The sequence below is a fragment of the Centruroides vittatus genome, unplaced genomic scaffold (assembly GCF_030686945.1).
Source record: "Centruroides vittatus isolate TY-2023 unplaced genomic scaffold, ASM3068694v2 contig_976, whole genome shotgun sequence".
NCBI classification, from domain to species: domain Eukaryota; kingdom Metazoa; phylum Arthropoda; class Arachnida; order Scorpiones; family Buthidae; genus Centruroides; species Centruroides vittatus.
The window spans coordinates 18561-44027 of record NW_027122649.1 but is presented as its reverse complement, the minus strand read 5'-3'; the positions used below and the strand labels follow the sequence as shown (position 1 = coordinate 44027).

Below are 25467 nucleotides of genomic sequence, written 5' to 3'. Positions count from 1 at the left end.
GGCTAGTACTGTCTGTAATGTGACACAAGTTACGGAAAGAAATAATGTAACCACTGCTGTAAAAACAAACTTATTCGATATTTTTAGATGAAGTCGTTATAAGGAAGGTAACAGTAAATCAGAAGAATGTAGAAGTCATAAATATTTCAACAATTTTGTGAGCTATTTATGTAAATTGATTATATGAAGAGTGTGATTTCATTACGAAAGAAAAAGAACTATACATTCTATATTCGAAATTCTTTTAAGTTAAAATTTCTTTACGTAGTAATAGGAAAAATCTATAGCTTGGTTTTTTTATTTAACGAAGAAAATTTGCTAAAAGCTTTTTATTCTTTCTTACAGATATTAATTTAAGATATAATTATTGAACAAAAAGCTTTTAGTGTACACTTAAAATAAAAAAATAGAAAATTGTTAAAGTATATTTTATTTTTCTGTTTTTGTTCATCAGATATGATCAAAAAAGGCATACTTTGAATATAATTCATTTCAGGAGGACGTTCAAACTCGTTCGAAGCTCGAATCAATTTTTTTTTATTAAAAATAATATAAAATGAATTAATCCATTTCCAGAACGTAAAGAATACCCATTTCGACGATGTTAAAAGAGGAAATACACATAATTTAAGATTAAAAAGTAACAAAATTAAACGTTCTGATAATAAATAAAACACGTAAATACTATATAATAAAATGAAAATTGAGTTAACTGGACGCACGCTATCCATTTTGATATCTTAAACAGAGCTGCCAGATCTGTCACAACTGTAGCGCTTTCATACTTCGCGATAACTTCCTATTTCATTTCAATCGTCGATATTACAACCTTCCTTTTAGACGAGTGTCATCAGAGGAGGCCCCAACACACTCCTCTGATGACAGTTATATTAGGTTAAACTGGCAATTTTTATGTATTTTTGACACTGTCCTAATTTATTGTAGATGTGTGATTTAAATATAACAGTTGTGAAATTTAACACTTTATTGTTAATGCAAGATTGTATTCTTTGTTTAGAAACTTAAACTTTTTGCTTTACATCTCGTTTGAATAAAGTCAAGTTGAAATGTCTTCCGATAAAAACATATCAGATATATTATGCTTTCGGTTTTTGAAGGATATAATGCCACACAAACAGTAAAAACAGAAAAAAGTCAATGTTTATGTGAGATGCTCCTAAACTTTAAACATGTCAAATGTGGTTTAAAAAGTTCAGTTCGAGAATTTTTGAACTAAAGAGTACAAAACATACGAGGCGACCATAAGCAGTCGACGAAGGAAAATTGCAATTGAAATTGGAAATTGTTAAAAATCGACGAATAACACACAATATGTATAACGAAGTACATCAAAAATGAAAAAAAAAAAAAAAAGCGCTGAAACATACGAGCGGAGTTCGAACTTCGAAGCATCGTTCGAATTCCGAGAGGAAATTTGTCAAATTCTGCGTTCGAACTCTGAAGCGTTTGAAGTTAGAGTCGTTCGAAATACGAGGTATCACTGTACTTTTTTAATTCACTAAAACTCGTTAGCATTATTTAAATGTTTTAAATTTATTTCTAGAACAGCTTTACTAACATAAAAGTTAATAAAAAGTCATTTTAATCCGAAAATAAATTTTATTTCGTTGAAGTTAATAGCAACGAAGTCAGCTTTTACATTGAAAATATTTATAATTATTTAATTAAAATTTAGTAATTAAATGTCAATTTAAAATTTAATTACTTTTAATAACTACGAAAACTAAAACAATGTTGCTAATGTTTCAAGAATTTTTCTTTTTATTAATTTATTATAAACATCGTAAAAATAAATTGCTAAATTGTGATATTTTCATTTAAAATGTTTATATCATTTACTTATTCGTGATAATGAACTTTATCAATAAAACCATTGCAAAATATAAATATAAATATATCTTTTGTAGATACTTCGTGACTTTTATATAATGATTCTAATCACAGAGAGAGGCATGGACTTTTTAATTAACGATTCTTGCGACAAAAAAAAGTAAATTGTTAAAGTTACATTCAAATTCACTTTCTTTGTTTTCCAGTAATTACTACAATGAATGAATGAATAAATGTTAACGATATATTATATCAAATTTTGGAAATAAAAGCTTGAAAATTTCAATAGAAAAAGTCATATGCTTTCTCAATCATATTAAATGAAAAGCTAAATATAACTTTATTCCCTCGGATTAGAGGATATAACTTTACATTACACAATCTAATTACAAAACATATACAATATTTTATTCTTAATAACAGAACATATTCAGATAATTTAACTTAATTAATAATTAACAAGTACTTGAAAATAAATAAAACATTTATTTAATAAAAGTAAAATTATATATTTTAAATGCTAAATAAACATTTTTTATTTTTTTAAACGAATTTAAAAACACATTTCTTTCTTTATCCTTCACTTTTTTTTCCTTTTTATGCTTAACTTTTTTTTTCCTCCTTTATTTATTATTATTATTTTTATATGAGAATTGCATAATATGCTTGAGATATTCTAATTACTACACCTAACTTTTTCTATATTTTAAAATGTTTAATATTTTATTACGACATTCTTTACGCTTTGAAGAATGTAATTTTTATTATTCCCCAATACATTGTAGAATTATTAGCCTATTTTCCGAAATACCAGTTTAAAGATTCCTCGGGTAACCTCAGCTATTGATTTTTGTTCTTGAAAAATTTATTAAAAACTTTGAAATTAGAAGATATAAATTTTGAAAACCAATGTTTAACTTTCAGATGACAATTTGGCGAAATCAATTCTTCGTTCGATATTATTGCATGTAGACTGAATATTAATTTGTACACTTTTATTACGGTACAGATAAAATAACATGAATCCAACTATTTGAATGAATTAAATATAAAATAGAATTAATTAATGTAGACTAAAATTTGGGTTGTTGCGTAAACTTTTCAGTTGTTTCTGTTATTTTTATAAACATTTAATAGAAAATTTAAAATACAATAGAACATCGCTAATTTGGAGTTCGCGTAACTTAGACAAAATTTTCGAAAAATTGTACATTAAAATTTCTGGAAAATAGGAAAATTATAATTAAGGAGTGTTCTCCATATCCTGAAGACCTTGCAATACGTGTATTATATTATTGTAGTCGGTAACTTACTAAAAACTGTATATTGTTGTATACTATTATGAAATTTTTATTTCTTGTTGGCCGTAACAATCACACATTCACAATTCTATTCTGTTTAGAGATACTTGAGTAGTGAATGGGATTGCCTAACTTTCCCCTAATATATTCAGCAGTATAACCTACTAAACTACAGAAAAACCTCTGTGTAGAGATGATGGTAATAAATTACAATGCTATATATCCAGCTTCTTGAGTTCTACATCATAGAAGAAAACACCCCCACTAACTAATTTGGATTTTCGTAAATTCAAACAACTTTCAATGTGTATAAATTATAAATACAAATATTTACCATATATATATTTCTTGTGTGTTAAAAATTGACTTCAATTTCCATTTCGTTGAGTGAATGGATGATCTCATACTTCTCTTACTTGTTGTCATTGGCCGATCACTCCATATTTAAACAAGATTGATCCATTTCACATCAGATCCGCATTACAAATCCAATTCTTACGATATTTTAATAAATGAAATTAAAAATTCATTCCATATTTTGTCGGTTTTCATTCCTTCGTTTAAATTAACTAATTTATCACGAATTTTTATCTGAATTGATTCCATAAAATGTTTTTTTATGTTTATTTTCTTCATACATCCAGTATTCTTTATATTTTCTTGATTCTCGTAAGATACGATATCGTATCTATCCAATATCGTAAAGTCACTAGAAACTAACTATATTTTACATTTCATATTCACAAAATACGTCATAGTATTTACGACAAAACAGAAGAAGTTTGGAAGAAATTGACAAACTAATAATTTTTTTATTAAAAAAATAATTTGAAATTATATTAAATGAGATGTTTTCGTACGACATTCTATAAACAGCTTTAATTCCACCGTGAGGAATTCTATCAAATTTCGGCATTCAATAACATCTCAAAAGTTTCTAATAAAAAGTATTTAAAACAGACAATCGGAAATCTATCGATAGAGCCAAATATTTTCCGGCACATCGGCTCTCCAGAGCTATTAAATACGGTAGTATTTACGAGACTTTTTACAATATCATAACGTACGATGTCCTTTCTGAAAACGATACTTTTTGTATCTGGTAACTTACAAAACGAAATGTTTGTGAATCCGGGCCTATGTTAAGCCGTTCTGCGTGCAGCGTAGAGGGTCTAATGATGTGTTCACTTGTTTATAATCGATCAGCGCAAATCTCAACCGTCAATCTCGTAACGGTCAACTCTTTGATAACAGGTGCGTGTCTGGGAATTGTAACGGATAAGTTACGGCGGCGCTGATCGATTATAAACAAGTGAACACATCATTAGACCCTCCTGTACATAAAAAGCTGAATCGACTTGCCTATATTTACAGCTACTGTATTTTGTGTTCTTTTAAACGCGTTTTGAATAATCGGCCAGTTTCACCTATGTAAACACTTCATGCCCACCAGGAATACAATACGTTATATTTTCTAATGGATCTAATTTTTTCAAGAAACTTTCTTAAATAAACTGTTTTTTTTTGTTTTATTTAATTTCCAATATTCGATTGCTTAATTAACTTAAGTTTTTCTACTAGTTATATTTTGTATTTCATAAAAAATATGTTTCTCTTCACGTGTACTGGACATTATGACTATTAATCTTTATTATATATTCACACTTTTAATAATAAATATATAATTTTTTCCATGGAAATATCAAAATAATTTATTATTTTCTTCTTTGTATTAAAACTTAATATTATTATGATAATTATTTACTATTTTTAATGATTTTTGAGCATCAATTCTTCTGTATTATATGTCAAAAGAATACCATCTACATAACGAATTGTTAATATTGCACCTTGTATTGAAGCTATTTTTTCATAAACATTTCAGCCAGTTTTGGACCTATCCTAGTATTCATCAAAATTCCATCTTCCTATGTTTAATTTAAACTAATTGCTTTTATATGCAAATTCCACTAGCTCTATTAAATGCTTGTTTACGTTTTCTTATTCGAAAGTGCTTTTTATTATCTCCTTAGCATCTGTTGGCGATATTCTAAAGTTATCATCATTAATTAATTCATGTTTTCTATATTCGAACCATTTATTTTCTACGATTATAGTGAAATAACTTTTTCGAGATACTGAACTTTTTCTAATTGGATCGTTTTAAAAGCTACCAATATGAGTAATTTCAAATGTACAGGACTCTTCAAACTAGTAAATAATTCCGAATATACAGCTATGACTTTAAATTTTATATGGATGTGACCTTTCCACGTGTGGATAGGTCCACAAACAGAGAATTTAAAATTCGCGACGCGTGTCTCTTCAAGAGAATTCTCGAGGTTATTGATAAATGGGATCGTGTATTGAATCTGCGATATGAATTTCAGCAAGATGGGGCAACCATGTACACATAGGGAGAGGTAAACCAATTTCAAGGGTTTAGCTTGTTTCTTGTTTAGCTTTTTCAGGCAATACAAAATTCTCCGTAAGCATATCTTGCAGCATTCCAGTTGAGACTAAGCCATGAAGAAATATGTCCATTGGAATGCATGTCACTTTGCTGTCAAATTATGAGTTTTGTCACTATCTGTCACACAGCAAGATTTGCACTTCGCTTCCACAACCGTACGTTCTGTAGTGGAAATGTGTCTACTGGTGGGTGGAATGTATTTTGTTTATGACTTGAATCTTTAAAACTTTGAATCTTTAAAACTTTGAATCTTTAAAACTTTGAATCTATTGAATCTTTTAAAACTTAATCATTTTAAGAGCTATATTTATATAATTAAAAGCTTTCTAAATGCGTATTGATCTTCAAAATGCCATAAGGAGGAGAATACAAGATGAGTCTGCGTCTGACAACGAACTTGTCACATAACGCACAAGAAAAACCAATATCGGCAATTTCTGCATCCTTTATGTAATGTCAACAACCTTTTTATTTAATGTGTGTTTTGATGGTTATGCCATGAGTACCATATGCTTAATGTCAAAAGTGGATATTATGAATAAAAAATTTTTATATTATCAAATGAATATCACGCTTTTGATTCTCGAGTTATTTTGTAATTATTTAAATACATGATAATAGTTTAAACTTTTTACAAAGATGTGCATATTTGAATTTTATTTGGCCTGAAATTTTTGTCCGAAGGAGGAACACTATTGTCCGGTCGCGTATCACCCTGTTCCAGGATTGAACGATTTGTCTTTTTAGGAAAGTTAAGTATTTTTAGAAAACCAATTATCGATACTGACGAAATAGTTCTTTAAAAGTTTGGCAAGAACAGTGACTCGGCTGTGTATAATTAAATTTCTTCCATATAACCACAATTCACAACAAGCAAAAGTTATTTTGACATCATCACAATGCTGGGCTGCAATTTTTAATCATATTTTTAATATATTGAATTTAAAATATGCGCTATGTATCTTAATTTATTAGTATCTTGCTCCTGTACAATATACTCTTCCTGACAACAACAAAATCATGCCTGTCATCTGTGTAACTCCGTTCTGGAGAAAATTTGAATTGAAATAACTTGACTTTCGGTTTACAGAAAAAGTTAGTATATAGTTAATCAGAGTTTCCTGCCCTTTCTATTTCCATATCCGGTTTGACTTTCATCTCTCTAATACCGTTTTCGAGATTAAGGAAGAACAGACAATTGGAATTTATTGGTCTGCAGTTTTTTTCAAATTGCAGCCCAACGAATGATTGTACAGCAAATAGTGTCCGGACGTAGAACGGTCTTCCCTACAATGTATAAAGTATAGATTATAAAGCAATTTGTTATCTATGTTTTTTTTTTTTCAATATAAATCAACGAAGAAATAAAGTAAAATTTGTAATATTTATTTATTTAAATTAATTACTTTTTCTATATTATGTATCTTAATTTTTATTTTTCATTTTTTTCTGTTTTGTAATAAAAAGTTTGCTTCACAGTAATTAGAATTTTCGATTTATTTATTTAATTTATATCGCAGAATACAGATTATCAAACAGAATCTGAAGTATAGTAAATATCTCGTAGGTGTAATTAATTATTTATTAACAGAGCAAAAATAATCTTTTATGACAAGAAGAATATTTTTTTAAATAACATTAAAAAACGGAAATAATTGATAAGAAACGAGCAATTATTTATTGCGAGATCGTCACAATGACGGGCGAAAATTTTAAATAATATTTTTAATTTATTTAATTTTAAAATATATGCTTTCCGCCTCAAATTACTAGTTGCTTGCCCCTGTACGTCATACTTTTTCTTTAATAATAGAGTCGTGCCGGTCATCTATCTAACACCTTTCAGGAAGAAATATTTGAAATGAAAACACATGACTTCCGCTTTGTATCGGAAGTTTGTATATAGTTAATTGGGGCCTTCTGCCCCTAAGGTTTCCATATCTGGACTCATCTTTTATCTATCTAACCTCCTCCTCGAGATTAAGGAAAGAGAGACGGACGGACGAACAAACGGACGACAATGGAAATCTATAGGTATACAACTTTTTCAAGTTGCAGCCCAATTAATATTAATTGATTCGTTATCTCGAATTGCATATATTTACCAATTGAATTTCAATTACAACATTGGGCGCTAATAGCACTTTGTTGGTACGAAAGTCGTTTAAAACGTCGAATTTTAGAAAAGGAAATCGTAATTTTAGCATGACAAATAAAATGAATTATGCTCATTATACATTAATTAATTTTTTTCTTATTTTTTCTCTATTGATGCTAGAAAGGGTTTAAACATTTTTCCATAAAACATTGGTTGTTTAATAGTCAATAAGTTTTTATTTTAAAAAGTACAGGACAAATTTAATGAATATTTCTTCAATAACAATAAACATTGGAATATGTTAAACTACTGAACTGTGAACTGTGGAACAAAAAGTAACATCAAAATTAATTAAGATGTTACTTTTTGTTCCACATTGACTCAAATATGGAAAACAAACGTTTGCTGTAAATTTATTAAATATAGATCATATGGATATTAATGCAAATTTTATGTATTAAAAGGAAATAAATTTTATTTCCTTTTAATATATTAAAATTATTTATCCAAAAAATTTGCAATGTTTTGGATGAATAATTTTTATCATCTACCCTACCATATGGATCCGCTGTTAGACACTTTCATATTGTAACACCTTAAAAACATCTTAATTAAAGACCAAAAAATCTCTTAGGATCATTAATGAAACTCGTCGTCTTAAAATAGTTTTCACGCTGTTTGTCATTCTTAGAAATTAATTTTCTCTCACTATTTGCTGTTGGATGCTCTTTTTAATTTTATATTTCATCAGTTAAAATAAAAACAACCACTAAAATAATTTTTATTTGACCATGTAATATTAATATTTATCATTTAGAAGAAAGTTAGAAAATTTAATTTGCATTTTGAAATACTCAGAAACAGAAACTCCAATACAAAGGTTTTATGAATGAACCATTTGTATGAACGTTTTACTCACGCCAAATTCCATTTTACATTATATGTAAAATGGAATTTGCGTAATTGAATGTAAATGAAACGTTTCTGAATATTTGGAAATGCAAATTAAATTTTCTTTCTTTTAAATGATAAATATTAATATTACATGGTCAAATAAAAATTATTTTTGTGGTTGTTTTTATTCGAACTGATGAAAAATAAAATTAAAAAGAGCATCCAACAGCAAAGAGTGAAAGAAAATTAATTTCTAAGAATGACAAACTGCGAGAAAACTATTTTAAGACAACTAAAAGATGTTTTGTTTTTTTTACCCTTCCTCTCTTTCCGCGGGAGGAATTTCGAAAAATCCCTTCTTATTGTGCATTCTCATGGCGTACTCTGTGTACCAAATTTCTAGTTTCAACTCCTAACCGTTTGGGGCTCTGCGCTTATTATTATTATTATTATTGCTATTATTATTATCAACCCATGTCGATTATATTATAAGATTTATGAAAAAAAGAAATACATTCAATAGTATGTAAATAATGACAAATTTGTTTTACATTAGGACATGAAATAAAACATCGAAATAACAACATAACAACGATGGATATAGCATCATCATTTGTTGCTATTTTACAATATGTGTCAAATTTAATTATCTATTTAATAGATAGTATCCATATGTTATTTATTCAAAGATAGGCTAGACCTGAAACTTGATCTGCTGATAGGCTAACATGTTAAAATGTACTAAAGCACTCAGTAATATAGGTGGTGAAGTATAATACTGCGGAGTGTTTATGTATAATTAACATTAATGATACTTGAGATTTCGAAAGTGTTTTTAATGCTTATTTTTTTATTTCTTTTCCCCGAACTATGATTATAGGATGCCACAGAAAAAAAATATTAAGCTCAAAAGGAACAAAAGGTAAAGCAGGCTGAGAAATACTGGCAAATAGACAAAATGGCAAAGTTTTATCAAAATCAATCGATCAAATTTTGAGAACGAACCCAATATTGTAAGCCAACTAGATGAAACTTCGCTAATATTCGCCTCAAATATTTTATTTTGACTGTGGCTCTCATAGAGTTCGCTCTGGCTCCCCAAAAGTTGATTTTTAACCTGTGGCTCCTTTGAAATGTTCTGTGGCCCCAAAGGAATCACATAAGAAACAGTTTTAACGTATAAATTTCCATTACACGGTAGTTCTTTAAATAAAAATCTTTATAGATTTACAAATTTATAGATTTATTGATGACGCTATCTAAAAAATATTAAGATGAATCCATAGAGTATAAAAAAAAAATTGAACGAACAGCAATACATAAAATTATAAAATTCTATATCACTTTTAAGAAGAAGATAGTTTACGTAATTGCTTGATTATATACCTGATAAAATTTTAATGCTTTGTATTTTATTTAGTTATCTGGTTTTTGGAGACCAAAACAAACAACGTCAGGCAGGATTATTTGAGATGATGATCAGTTTATAATTAGTCGGGTAAACACTCATTTCTTTCCAATACGCTTCATATCTTTTGTAATTAGTCTATTATTACATACTTTCCGCTTTGTACCAATTAGTGAACTCGTGCACAAAATATAATTATCTATTTATACAGGATGCCCCACTGCAATCTGTACCACTCACTGGAAAAGATACAAATTCATTTAGTCATTAGAAACTTTAACATTGTTTAAACGTATAGAAAGTTACAAATGATGTGCATCTATGCACCTTTGTGTACGCGTAATCGTGTTCATATTGACCTTACATATAATACTGAAGTCGATAGCCTCGCTGCTTCCTAATAAAATTTTATTTAGATTCTTTGAAGATTTTCAATGATTTATGAAGAAAAATATCGCTATTTACCACTAGCTACATTTTATTATTTATTTCTTTAATTTGCATTGTAAGAAGACAAGATATTTATATACGTCTATAACAGCATCTTAATCATATAAGATTAGAGATATTCTCCTGACTTTTGAAATTTTGAGCTAATGCTGTTTTTCATAAAATTCGATTTTATTTTATGATTCACACTTCTGTTTCTCTTGGAATATGATATTTCATTTATATATTATAGTGATCAATAAATGAAATTATTTCGTATATACATCAATAAACAGATTAAAGCGAAAATACAATTAGGAAGCGACAGGATCATAATCATCGAGGAATTCTATCTAGCAACATTGCAATGTTTTGGATGAGATATTTTTTATCATTTACTCTACAGTATGGATCCGCTGTTGGTCACTTTCATATTGTTACACCTTAAAAACATCTTAATTAAGGATTACCCTGAAGAACTCGGCTTCTTCTGTACTATTTTAGATGCGGTTTATTTGCGTTTTTTGCGGGAACTCGAACATATTTTTAGATCCATCTAAACATTCTCTAATTAGTCTCGGAAAAGGGGGGACCTAATTCATGCATCGGATAAAAACGTGTAAGATCAGCTATAATCTACTAATCTTAATCTTCGCTATCGTTAGTTTTTGCCCGAGCAACGTCGGTTCATTTGCTAGTCTAATATATTACTTTGAACTAAATTGAGTTCATGCAATCTGTATTATTGCTTAAGCTACGTTATCAAAACTTCTAAACGTAAAATAAAATTTTTATCTAATATCAAGATTATACTATTCTACGGGTATAATTAATACCAGTACAGCAAGATGATTTGATTGTTTTCATTGTTTAGCTTTATGCATTATATATAGAGGGTGGAAAGTGTATGCATTATCTTCTTGTAGAGTAAATTTGATTACTTTGCATCTTCATTAATGTGACAATGCTCTTTTTTTGTATCATTAAACGCTTTTATTTGTACTTATCATGTTCTCAAATATTGCAACTCAAATTTAATCCACTTCTAATTAAGATGGCGATGTCCTCAAAGTTTCGGACTTCTAAATTCGATGACAATGAATTTTAATGATGCTTTAGGTAACCCACCCTAAACCCAATAATCAAATGTCGAAGTTAATCATGACATGTGTGTATGTAAATGCATTGCAGTGATGTAAGTTTTGATGTAGGGGTGGAATGGGGAGAGTGGACTCACCCTCAATATCCCCCACCCAAATTCCGAAACACATCTATTAATTGTTGTGATGGATTTATTTGAAACTAAAGCGTCCAAAAAGGTTTGAGATAAATTGGATTGTCCACTATAAAGATTATTCAGAAGAAAAGCTAAACTGACAAACAGTGAAAAATTTCGGTAAGGCGTGCAAAACTAAGGGAAAATAATCCACTATACTGATTAGTATAAAATGAAACCATCGTGTGAGCACCTGGATATGGTAGGTGAAAATAAAGCTAATTGAGCAACATTGTACTTACTGTACATCACAGAAGTCAATTTTATCCCTAATTTATAAAATTATATCGATCAATTGTGAAAGAAATTTAAAATATTTAAAAAGACTATCAAATTTATAAAAGCTGTTTCCAGAATGTAGCTGAAGCGAGATATAATTATTTAATGAATAATCCGTAGTTGCTTAAATAGATCATATGAAATTGGAATGATTGAAGGAAAATTTATAAATAAATAAATATATATATATATATATATATATATATATATAATGGAAGATGTCTGTTTATAGAAAAAATTGCTTTTAAAATTGCAATTTTCCAGTATATTTCTATAAATCTGTAAATCGTATAATAATTTTCGAAATGGTAAAAGAACGGAAATTTTAAAACTTGAATAATGACATCATTACACAGGAATTTTATGATACATTTTTAAAATCAAGTGTTTGATTCAAACAATTTACAGTGACAAATTTGTAAGATATTGTCTTAAAGTAATAATATTGATAGTATTATTTATAAACTTTTGAGATGATCTCATATTCCCTTTTAATTCAACTTCATATCGATTCTGAATAGGAATGAAAAACTTGAACTGTAATAATTGTTTGTGAAGATTGTAATTCCAGTTATATAAACTGAATTTTAAGAAATTGCTAAGAAACTGATTTTATACAATGTTAACCGCCAAAGGACATTGCGAAGTAGATGGCAAGTGGAAAATTAGAACACCCATTATTTTCACCTGACATGAGTCTAGGTGGTTTTGATGTTTTCCCGAAAATGAAAGGAAAGTAAAAGAGGCTACTCTTCCGAGACGTTGACAGCATCTTTCTACCTCAAGGCAATCCCTTCAGATACTCTCTAAAAATGACGTTGCTGACGGTGTTCGTCGTGTCTCAGAAGTTCTGTAACGGCTTGTGTGCGAAGGTTGAGACTACATTTAAGGACTGTGATCATCACGCGTTTGTTTTATTTTAGATGTAATAAGTTACAACTATATTGCCGCTGAAAATAAAATAGCTCTCGTGTATCTGGATATTCGTATACCGCGATATTGCAAATGAAAATAAAACTATTAAATTATATATTGTAAAAATAAAAATAATAAAGACTTATACAAACAGAAATATTGGAATCTTCCTTGTCATCCATTTCATCGTCACAGGAAATATGATCCACATTGGCAGAGTCGATCTGTACGGAATGGTCGACTCAGCCAATGTGGATCATGTTTCCTGTGATGACGAAATGAACAAGGAAGACTCCGATATTTCTATAAATGTATATTATTTTTATTTTTACAATATATATTTTAAAAGTAGCCTATATTTCGTCCTGAATTTTTTATAAATTTATTTACAAAAGAAGTCTAGTTAGCCTAATTTTTACAACTTGACCTCAAAACACTAAAGCTATTTACAGCTAAATGTTTCAGTAATGGTTACTGGTTTTTCATAGAATAAAAATTTTTGGATTAGCAAGTAGGTTTTGTTTTGCAGTTTTTAATTCATTCTGTCATGTGGACATTAAGAGAGCCTTTTCTATGGCCCATATGGGTACGTCCAAGCCTACGAATTCGAGATCCTTGGCCTCTGATCCGAATCGAACCTCGAGATTTTTAACGGCCTCTACCATCCGATCTTTGAGCAGGTGTTTAGATATGAATTGTAAGACAGAAGAAATACAACTTGATATGTTAGACCAGTATCAAAAGAATCATTTTTGAACAGAAATAAGTTTAGACCTGTAACCATTTCAATCTAAAGCTTTCGTATATTAAGCAGCTTCTTATATATTTCGTATATTTCGTAAAGATTCTATATAATTAAGCAGCATTATCTGGCAAATTATACCTTTAGCTATTCTAAAGCTATAATTTTTTGTTGAAAATATTTTTATTTCATTATCGAATTGCTATATTATATCTCTAAATATACTGGCATTACATTTTTAAATAGATAATTTTAGTTGAATTATACAGTACTTGTATAAACAATCTTTGCATATGTAATACTCTTTCAAAGTACATTTTATATTAACTCTTAACAAAATTATATCGTTCAATATTTAATTACATAAAATTATTTTATTTTCAAATTTTTAGATGTATTAATTTTCAATGATTGTAATATTATATCTGTGAGAAATGATCATTTGAAATAGGTTTTAAAAAACACTGTTAAATTTTATAAAAATAACATATAATATGGTGCATTATTAAAAAAAACATAAATTTTTACATCAGTTAATAAACTAGTATATTAAATTTTTTTATTATTTACAGTATAAATTAAGATTGTTTAAGAAAGAAAAAAACAACTAAGTTTCAAAGAGAATTTTATTTTATTGAAAAACATTAATTATCATTTCATTTTATATTTATATTAATAAGAAAATAATATGAAAAACGATATTTTTATTTAATTATTTACACGCCCGTCACTATATAACATGGTAACTTACTTCAGTTGAGCGATGTCGTTAAGCGCTAAACATTATAATTTCCGCGATGTAATTTGTTTTAAACTATCTTCTCAAATTCATTTGGAAGCAGAACTACCGTATTTACTCGCATATAAGACGACGTTTTTATTCATTTTTCATTGCTTCAAATTCTTTGCGTTTTTGCAATAATTTTTGTGAACCGTGTGTTCGCATTTTTTACCGGATGCTCATCCTCTGGTGTTTAAAAACAAAAGTATTTTACCTGGTCGTTTCAATCGTTCTTGTGTATTGTCGGGAGTAAAAATGAATAGGAATAGAAATAGCAAATCTTTTGAATTAAATTCCAGATTCACGCGGGAACCCGATATAAAAAGTTTTAATCCATTCCCACGTGATAACAGATGATTATTCGGAAATCAGAATTCGGAAAAACTCAAGTGTAATCCACGGAGGGTAGATTCGACTGTTAAGAATTGGCAAAAAAAAAATGGTTCCCGATTGTTCAACTTTACGTGAACAAATTATGTTGTCGATTTTACGAGATTTTTCCTTAAAGTTTAAAATGCCTGTAATTTTTGCGGGACAATGTTTTCATTTACGTGCATTTGACATTTTATTTGTAATTAAACGAAATAAAATTAAATTGTATTAATAAATCTAATTTTATTTTGATCTTTAAGTTAGTTAGTTTGTTTGTTAAGTTATGGCATTGCAACATTTGGGCGATCTGCCTAGGGAGGATGCCTTCCGGGAGGTCTTTTTAACGGAAACTGGCCTCTATTTAGGCGTTACAGACGTGGATTTTGATCTTTAAAATCACACGAGATCTCGCATCATATGCAAGATCGTCTTATAAGCGAAATAAGTGAAATAAGCTTATAAGCGAGTAAATACGGTAATTTATTTAAATTTTCAATTTTCAACGATCGCGAGTGTCTATCATTAAAATATAAAGTTCACGAGAGAAATTCGAAAGAAGTTTGAGAAATTTAGAGTAGTTTAGAGGATAATTGAAATTTTATTCTTTTTTCGTTTTTTCTAAATTTTTCCTCCTTCCCGAACACTAAGAAAGCGTTTTCTCCGCTCCCATCAAGAATTCGGCTATGCCCAAAAATAGGGAATGTTCCGTCATATCTGGGAAACACCGCCCATGGAGATTACTTTTGTGACGGATTCGAGAGCTATAATCTGACGCCTTTACTGCCCGAACCATCGGCCATCTACAGTATAGTTTGAGTTAGTAGGGATAAGAAAAGGAATAAAATATAATAAGAAAGAATAAAATCTTAATTGCGTCCTCTGGCAAGATGTGAGGAGTTAGTTTGTTCTTTGTTTCGAGCAGAAAGTCGCTCCCACTGTCCTATCTATTATTGTATCCATTACTGTGTCCAAATGTTCTCCAAGCTTTTAACATCTATGGAACCTGTCGTGCCTCAGTATTATGTTTTGCATAATTCTAGACAATAAAATTTGAAAAAGTAAAGAAGGTATCATAAAGTCTTCAATGCTGATTTTATTTGCTAAGTAATAAACTTTCTTACAGTTTAATAAAGTACAGAAATTTTTATTTTTTAATGTTTTTGGAAAAAATAAAGAAAAAAAATTTCTTATCTTTGTGAAACTCTACAAGGTCGCACGAAAAAAAATCCTAAATCGGAACACAATTTGTATACCACTGCTCTATCTCAATTATGGACTTGTGAAGTGACACAATCTCTGGAGTTCATCTCAGTTTCTAAAGGAAATTTAAATCAGCCATAATACTTCCGAAGTTAATATGTTTGTCGCTAACATTTTATCAACTGCTATTTTATTCTTTCATTCCATAATTTCGGGCTATACGCAGTAATAATCAAGTTTATTTCTTAACAATTTGTACCGTTAAAATGTAAAATAATTAAAAAGTGAAATTAAAATGTTGATTAAAAAGATCGTGTTCGAAAGAATGAGATTAATGTTAGATCTTAATGTTCTTTCGAACACGGCCAACAGTTATTTACAAAGACTTTTAATCTTTACAAAAGTAATCCCCAACAGACCTGTCTTGATTTTGTTATATTCCGGTTAAACGAAATCTACTTGGTTATTCTAACGAAGCTCTTGACTGTTCACAATAGACAGAATCAAATAAATAACACAATATAAGTCTCAACAGTTGCTACTGTATTCTTTGCTTTAACTTTGTTCTTCAATGAAAACTCCTCAGATACAAAAATAAACTACATCGTAAATGAAAAAGCTGATTGGTTTAAGTTTATTAAATTGAGAGGCTTATTTTTCTTTTATAATTTAATTTTTTTCCTCTTCAATTATTTATAAACTGGAAAAATATAGGAAAAAACATTCATTTTGATTTTTATAAGAAAAGAAGTTATGAAGTAATAAATATATTATGAAAATAAATGTACATTGTAAGTAACTATTGTAAATCATTAATTAAAATGTGTAAAATGGACTATATAGTTAAATTTTAATTTTAATTTACACTCTTCCAATTAAATTGAACATCTTAAAATTAAAAATATCTTTGTATGTTTGAATATGAAATTATTATCCACAAGTTTCCAGATTGTGTTTTTGAATTTTTCCAGACGAGGACGGGTTTTGACAGCTATTAAGATACTGCTAGTTGTTAGTGTAGGTCTGCAATTTTTAGTTTTACATTGGCGATTACCCTTATAAAACCAGTTCAGGTACAGTACATACTGTGCAGTGGTTGGCTGCCACAATAGCCAGAGTGTTCTTCATGAGTGATTTGAAGCTATATGCTATGTACAGTACACGAAAACATAATGCATCGAAATTCTCCATGTATTGAACCGTTCCAGTTATATTCATTTCCACGTGAAGAAAATTTGAGATGAAACTGGATAACCAGCCATGCATTTACATTCAGCTAGATAAATAACTTTATCATCATAAGACACACAAGTCCATACAGAATGATTATTTGCATATAGGATTTGTGATGGTTCTACATTGACACAAATGTTTTATGATAATTTATTAAATTATCATAAAACATTAATTAAAAATACGTATTAAAGAACACATAGCAGATATGAAATACCATCGAATGCAATCAGTTTTTCATGATCACTGCCTTATAAATAATTGCAACATTGACAAAAACAACGTAAAAATTCTATTTAAAGAAAAAGACACGCATAATAGAAAATTCAAAGAAAGCTTAGCAATAATAAACTCGAAAAATTGCATAAACAAAAATCTAAGTATAAATATAAATAAAAACTGGTTGAATATATTATAGTTTAATTTTTCTATCAAATACCACCAGAGGGCTTTGATTCATCTCAAAACCACTCTACGTGATTATGCAAATGTTGGGTATAACGAACAATAAGAAATATCACTTCATTCCGCAATGTCCAATTATACCAAACAATTGAGAAGAAATTTACCCGAAAGAACTTTATAGTGAACTGAACGAGCCTAGAAAATACACATTCATTGTCTCCGATAAGAGAATAGAATACAACCAACTGTAAGTTTTTGTTCTACTTTGTGTATTTTGATACATCGTTTTACCGTTTTAAACAGATATAAAAGAATTTTATAATGGTTCTATAACTATTATAAAATTCTTCAAGTTTGTGATGTACAGACTTAAGCGTGTACAAGTGCCATATCGGGGGGGGGCAAAAAACTGGTACGTGTAAAATATGTGTGTATTTTAAATTATTTACGCAATTTATTTGTAAATGTAATTTTAATGTCGTATATCCTATTCTTGTTTTTAGTTGACTGATGAGGAGCAAAAGCCCGAAACGTGTAAAATTACCTTTAATTAGTTGATACGGTAACTAAAGTCAAAAGCCAAGTGATTGAGTTAATAACACGATCTTGTGTTTAACAATTCGAATAAGCAATCTAGCACAACACGGTTTCTCTAGGACTGATAATTTATTAATTTAAAATTTCTCCTGTTTTGCTACTTGAAACTAGGTATAAGTGTCACGACCCCTATAATTGAGCATTTTTTGGTAATCATAGGCTTTACTTTTAATAAGATATTCAAATACAGCTGGATACCTCAAAGGTGGCATTCTCGTGTCATTATTTCACAATTTTATAGTACAGTACTAATTGATGAAAATAAATTTGAAAATACAAGTTTGTAGAAGAAACAATGCAAAATTCCGAAAATTTTGCGTTAGACATAATTTTATGATAATCTGTGAATATTTTGGACTACTTTATGAATTAAACGGCGATATAAATATTTCCTGACAGATAATAACAGTAGAATATTAGTAAAATTACAGAAGCAAATTTTGCCAATTATTTTCTAAAAGTAAAAAATAATTGAAATATAGAATTCAGATGTTCCTAATTTTTTCTTTAAATTTTTATCAGTTTTGCATGTAGCACACTATTTTCTTTGCGTTAGAAAAAAATTTAAACTAGTGTAAAAACGATTGAAAATACTGCTTATAATTTAAAATATAAAAACCCTTACAATTACTAACAAAGTAGGCGTTATGAACGAATTTCTATTAGTAATTTCAAAATCAATTATATTCTCAATTTTATAGTTCTCGCAATATCTTAATGGCAGCACTACGTTGGGTGCTACAGTACGGGAAAATACATAAACCTTCTCTGAAAACTTGCGGATGCAACAATAGAAGAACCCTACTAATACCCTAATATATTTTATTTACACACTATATTATTATTTGATTTAAATATTAATATGAAATAGACGTATAGTACTTACTCGTAAATTATTCGGAATGGCGTAATTGTAATTCGGTTACGAAAGAATTCGATATACCTAACTTTCAACGATTTAGAATATGTTTCCTATGGAAATTCTTCGGTTTTGAGCTTTTTTTTATTTGCGATAGGATCGTAGGCAAACTTAGAAAGTTTAATTGATATAACAAAGTACAGTAATAGTTCGGTTATCGTCGGTTTCGGTTTTCATCGATTTTTTCACGACAAATTTGTCTTGGTTTTCGTCCGTTGCCTCGGATTTCGTTGGCGTGCCCACGAGACTTCTCTGCCAATTTTGCGAAAACAAAGGGCGACTCACGCGTTTTCCTGCTCAATGTGGCGATGTTTCTCGTTGTATGAGCATTACCTAGCGAGTATAGTCAAATAATTTCATTGCTTTCCATTTTTTTTATCTCCATCGTGAGACTAAAGAAAGTTTCCAGAGCCAGCAGCCCTTCGAATGCCATGTTAAATCTTCATTTATTCTTTACATTAGTCTTTTATATTCATTTTATATTAATTTCTTATTGTTTTTAGTATTAAACACTGTATTTATTCTCTATAAAATGTGTTTTTCAAGTACCAGGCTTAACACTGTTCAGTGTATGTTTTCCTAATTGTAGTTTTGTGGTCTTTTTTCAACTTTGTTTTAGTCGTCATATCGGATAACTCGACACATTACCACTTCCTTCCCCTTAGGGTGTCGACTTATGCGGACTCGACTGTATTTTGAAAAAAGAGATAGGGATGTAGATTTTTTAAATTTCCGTAGGAGTTTTAAATCCCTAAAATTACGCTTTAATAACTAAAACTAATTATGTAATATATTACATAAATATACTAGTATATTAAAATATTCTATTAATGTACTAACCGAATTTTAATTTACTCATAGTTCATTCATCAACAAATAAATTCAAAATTGTCAACGCAAACTAGATCTCTTACAAGCCTAATGGTGGCTACCTTCTTGTTTGTTGGTGTATCGAGCACCGAAAAAGACGCTTGAAGTTTGCTAGAAGCACACTGGCAGCAACCGGAAGTTATCTAAAATTTTGAAAAAGGTGCTGAGAGGTGCTGGCTGCATGCTGAGATTTTGAATACGCCTAATGATTTTAACCAATCGCCACTGGCCGACTATTTCCTAGTGAAAAAGAGACAGTACTCTTTGAAGATGTTTTACAGTATTTTGTATTGAAAATGCGTTTATACAAATTATAAAGTAATGAACAACACATTGAAAGATTTTACACGGAAAAGTAAAGATTTTATTAATAAACAGTTTATTGAAATTGCGAAAAATGTTGAGTGAAATAATGCATTCATGGGTATTTATATTGAAAAATAGAAATCTTCGCCTATAATTTTTATCGAAAGTTATTTTATTTTCCATGAATAATTCTAACTTGTATAAATAATCAAGCATTCCATATTAGGTATGTTTTCTTAAAGACCGTTTCTTAGTTTTAAAAATTACTGCACTAAAAAGTTCATTCACTGACATTTTATTTTCGGATAGAGACGTGTCACACTCATTTCCATTATCGTCATTGTCTATATTGTCATCTCCATTTTACCCCCTCCCCATATCTCGTTCATAATTTCTTCTTCAGTAAGTGTCGTCGATGTCAGTCATTTAGTTATACAGTGCATTGTTACAAAGATCAGTATCGTCTCGTAGTCTCTTCAAATTTTAAATATAACACCGGAAAGCTTTTCGTCATTTTGCTCGATGTCAGCACCTTCTGATTTAAAGTCGGTCTTTCAAAAACAATTCGATATTGTTTGTGCAGTTATATTATTTGACTACTGCCTACTACCATTTGTTTTGGTGTTTACATTTCACAATGTCTTCGAAAACTTGGTTATATAGAAATTAAACTTCGCAAATTAGATATAATTTTTAATATAAAAAAATTGGCAAGGGCGCTTGCTCTACTCTTCCGAAACTTCAACAAGAGCATTGTTAAATTATGGTAACGCAACACTTGGGCGATCTGCCTAGGGAGATGCTTCCGGGAGGTCTTTTAAGGGTAACTGGCCCCTATTTAGGCGTTACAGATGTGGAGAAAACCCGGAAAACGCCACGTAGCCAGCCCATCCGAGCGAGGCGCGAACCCACGACTAAACTCCCAGTGTTCAGGGTACGAAGACCGCTTGGCCACTGGTGGGTCCTCTATATTGTGAAAATTGTTAAACTAATTATAAAAAAATAATGATTTAAAATCATGTTTTAAAATTCTTATGCATTGGTCTGTTGATATATTTTATATATACAGTATATATATATATATATGAATGTTTGGATGTTTGTTCGCTATACACGCCTAGGCCGTTCGACCAATTGCTACGAAACTTGGCAGTTACTTTTATATACATCTAACTTAGATATTGTCGAACATTTCACCCTAAAATAGGAAGTTAGGGAAACCAGTATGAAATACGTAATTTTCAATTATACTGGAATATAAAATTTAAGTAATAACAAAAGATTAAAAAGAGTAATTTTGTTGAATTGTGATAAAAATACTCATTTAAAAAATATTTAAGTTTAAAAAATACTTTGGCACTAGCTCAAAGTTAAAAGTGTTTGTGACGCCATCTGTTATGAGATGTTATTTAAAAAACAACTTTTATATTAATAATTATTATATTATTAATATTAAATTAATTATTATATTAATTAATATATTTTTACCTGAAAACAAACATTAATTTCGATCAAAGAGATGACGTTTTAAAAATATTAGGCCTATAAATACAAAAAGGAGTAAAAATTTTCAATAAGTCTGACCTCATTCGAGATATAACAGATAACCCTCTCTATCTCCCTATCCCTTGTGTTCCATACTTCAAAATTTAACAGCATCAATATCCTTTATACACAAGTTATCACGCAAAATCTCGTTTCTTAATCTTTACCACATCCTAAGATATTAAACGAAATATAAGTCAATACACACACAAAACAAATTTTTTGATTTTTTGGGTTCAGTGGGTCTGATCCCAAAAATCGAGATTTGCTAAAAACCCGGAGGGTCAGATTTGAGGGTCTTTGACACGATTACAATACTTTTTCCCTGTTATATATATAACAGCCGAGAAAGTAAAAAGGATATTTTCAGGGATCCATAGAGAAGTTCGTTACACGGAAGTTTAACTGCATATATGTAAAATTCAAAATGGATAAATAAAAATGCATTATCGTTTTGGTGTTCGAAAACAAAATATCGCACAAAAGAAAACTTAAATGCGAAAAGATATTGAATATTGTTTAAAACTATATTTATTTACTCGCTTTTAAATCATTTAAGTAAGAGTACATTAACAAATTCATTACACATTTCATTAAAGAAAAAAAAAAAGTTTATTGGAGCATTATTGTTAACTGTGACTATAAAAAAGAAATTATATATTTTTATATTATTAACAATAGAATTTGTATAGAGAAATATAAGAAAAATTGAGTTTAAAACCAGATCAAATATAGATAATACCACATTTTTCTTATAATTTAAAGTATACAGTTAATAAATATTTTAAATTGAATTAAAAATGACTGAAAGAATTGTAATTATTTTATTCTTTAAGAACAGATATAATATTTAACATATAAATATAATACAATTGCAGAAATAAAGAATCGTTTAACTGTTTTCTTTATTTTTATTTTTTAAAAATAAAACTTAATGAAGTGGCATCAATGAAAGATTTAATACTCGTTTATCATAAAGTGATTTAGTCAGATTTTCCGCTGCAGCTTGTTCAATCAATGGTTAAGGGCAAGTTAATAATGATGCGATAAAGTATTAACCTTATTTTTGGTAACATCATTCCAATCAACATTGATGTTTTCCAGCGATTACCTTCTATTATAATGTAAAACGAAGTGTTGAGTAAAGAATACATTTTAACAACAATCTCGTACATTACTATAAAAAATTTATCTCGAAGATTTATTAATGTTAAATAAATAACTAAACTTGCAAATAAACTGTACTTATTAACGTAATCTGCCGAGTTATATTTTAATTAGCCTAAATAGAATCAGTTTTAGAAATTACTTAAATAACACTTTAGTTTTAATTGTATTAATTGTATTTAGAAGAAATATAATAATTATTTAATAAATTAAATATAAGTTTAATAAAGTTTAAAATTTAAGTTTTTAACTACTTTGTTTAAAAAACATACTCGCTGTAACCGTGGTAGATATGAGATTAAATGAAATTTAAAACATACTTATCAATAATTCTTTTATTTTTTAAAGTGTTACATTTAACAGAGTAAATGTTTTAGTCAAAAACGTCTATTTACTTGTACTTTTACATCTATTACTATTGATTACATTTTTGTATGATCACAAAAGATAATATGAATCTACTTAAATACGTTTTAAAATATTTACGTTTTAATTCATTTTAAAACACCAAATTTAAATTTAAAAATATGTAAAAGTAGAAGTCAACAAATGTCAACAAATCGAATTAAAGTTTAAATGTAACTAATACTCAAAAGTGAACGAAATTTGTATATTATTAGAAATATTTTCGATATAATTTGACCAGTTCTATCTGAATAATTCTAATCAAAAGTATATATAAAAAACGCTTGAATATTTAATATATTGTGTGTCAAGATATTTAATATATAATACACAAAAGCTTTAATAAATTTCTTTACGTATATATATATTAAATATGCCAATAATAATGACATGGGAGCAATAATCTCTTCTCTCTTATTATAACAAAAGGCACCGTTCGCCATTAAAAACAGACAAAAAATAACTAACAATATATATTGTATACATGTCTAATTAAACTTGTTTCTTTTCTTATTTATCTTAAATTAAAATTTTATATTTGCTTCATTTAAAAACAAATTTAATAATAATAATACTGTATTTAAATAATTCGGGAAGATTTAGTTAATGAAAAATTACAATTAATTGAGAATATTTTAAATGACACAAATTAAACGAAAAAACAAATTAAATTTACATAAATAAAAAATTACTAAAATTGTAGTTAATTATTATATAATTCGCAAAAATATTTGCATTGAATTATAAATATATATATACACGTTATTTTGTAAAATAAATGGCTGTTTATATTTTAAAATAAAATAAAAATTTTTAAGATCTATCGTAAGTTTTATCTTTTATATTAAGTCCTATATACTGTATTTCGAATGAAGTAAATTGCGGTTACGTGATAAAGTTATAAAATTCTTTCAAATCTTATTATAACAAACGGTAAGTTTGTATGTGTTGTTGCGTAAAGTTTAAATTGCACATGATATATTTTATTTATATAAAAATTAAAAATAAAAAAAATAAATTTCTGAAAGTGGCATTTTAAAGTGTTTGAATTATTATTTTTATCTGTTAATAAATAAAGAGAAATAAAGAATTGAATAAGATACTCTGAATAAGGAACTAAATGATTTCCATATTTAAATTATCAGACGTTTGCCTTAGAATAAATTATCTTTTTTCTTAAAAACAAATCTCTTCTGTTAAGTGTTTTAGGAAATTTTCGCAAAAAATAGCTTTTCTAAAAACTATACAAAATAATAATTTTTTAAAAATTGTATTTTATTCTAATAGAATAAGGTGCACTATAATTATATAACTGGATTGTATTTCAAACTTTAGATACGCTCTCTTATCTATTTATCAATTCTTGTCAACGCCATCACTCTGAATTAAGTATATTACAGAAGAAAGGAAAATTAAAAATAAATATAATATATATTTAAATTAAATTATTTTTGTATGTTAAAAATACTATCTATTTTTTTTATTAATACTAAAAGAATAACTTTAAATCCCATAAGAATAGACATTTTATTATTATTACGTTTATAACTAAAAAATAATTGTTTTTAATGTAACAAATTATAAACGTACTTTATAAATTTATAAACATTAATTTCACGGTAAACTTTTTTATCTCTTACCTTTTTCAATTATAAAATTCCGGGAGGAGTAAACGTTTTCTTGTTACCTTGACGATGTACTTGATCCAGAATATGAGAAAGCTCTCCTAAACTTCTATTATATATACGGGCGAATGCAGCGCCGAATACTGAGTAGAAGAATATATAAAACGATGCTATTATATAAAATCTTTTTCATATAAAAATATACAAAGTCATAATATGCTAGTATACGATAGTCGAAGAAATATTTCTATGAGAACCTTGTAAATTATAAAAAATTTTTCAATTATCAAATACTAGAGAAATATTTAAAAAATTGTTTATTTGGTACAATTTTTAAACATTACGAATTCGTTGGTTCTGCCACAATGGACGATAA

At 28.3% G+C, this 25467-nt stretch overlaps 1 protein-coding gene across 1 annotated transcript in view; it reads right to left on the bottom strand.

Moving 5' to 3' along the window:
* Positions 1 to 25162, bottom strand: part of LOC136985753 (vasopressin V1a receptor-like) — a 64749-nt gene extending 39587 nt beyond the window's left edge. The window contains exon 1 of the mRNA XM_067283101.1: positions 25107 to 25162. The gene's annotated coding sequence lies outside the window, so the exon portion shown is untranslated. The remainder of the gene's footprint in view (positions 1 to 25106) is intronic.
* Positions 25163 to 25467: the final 305 nt, after the last annotated feature.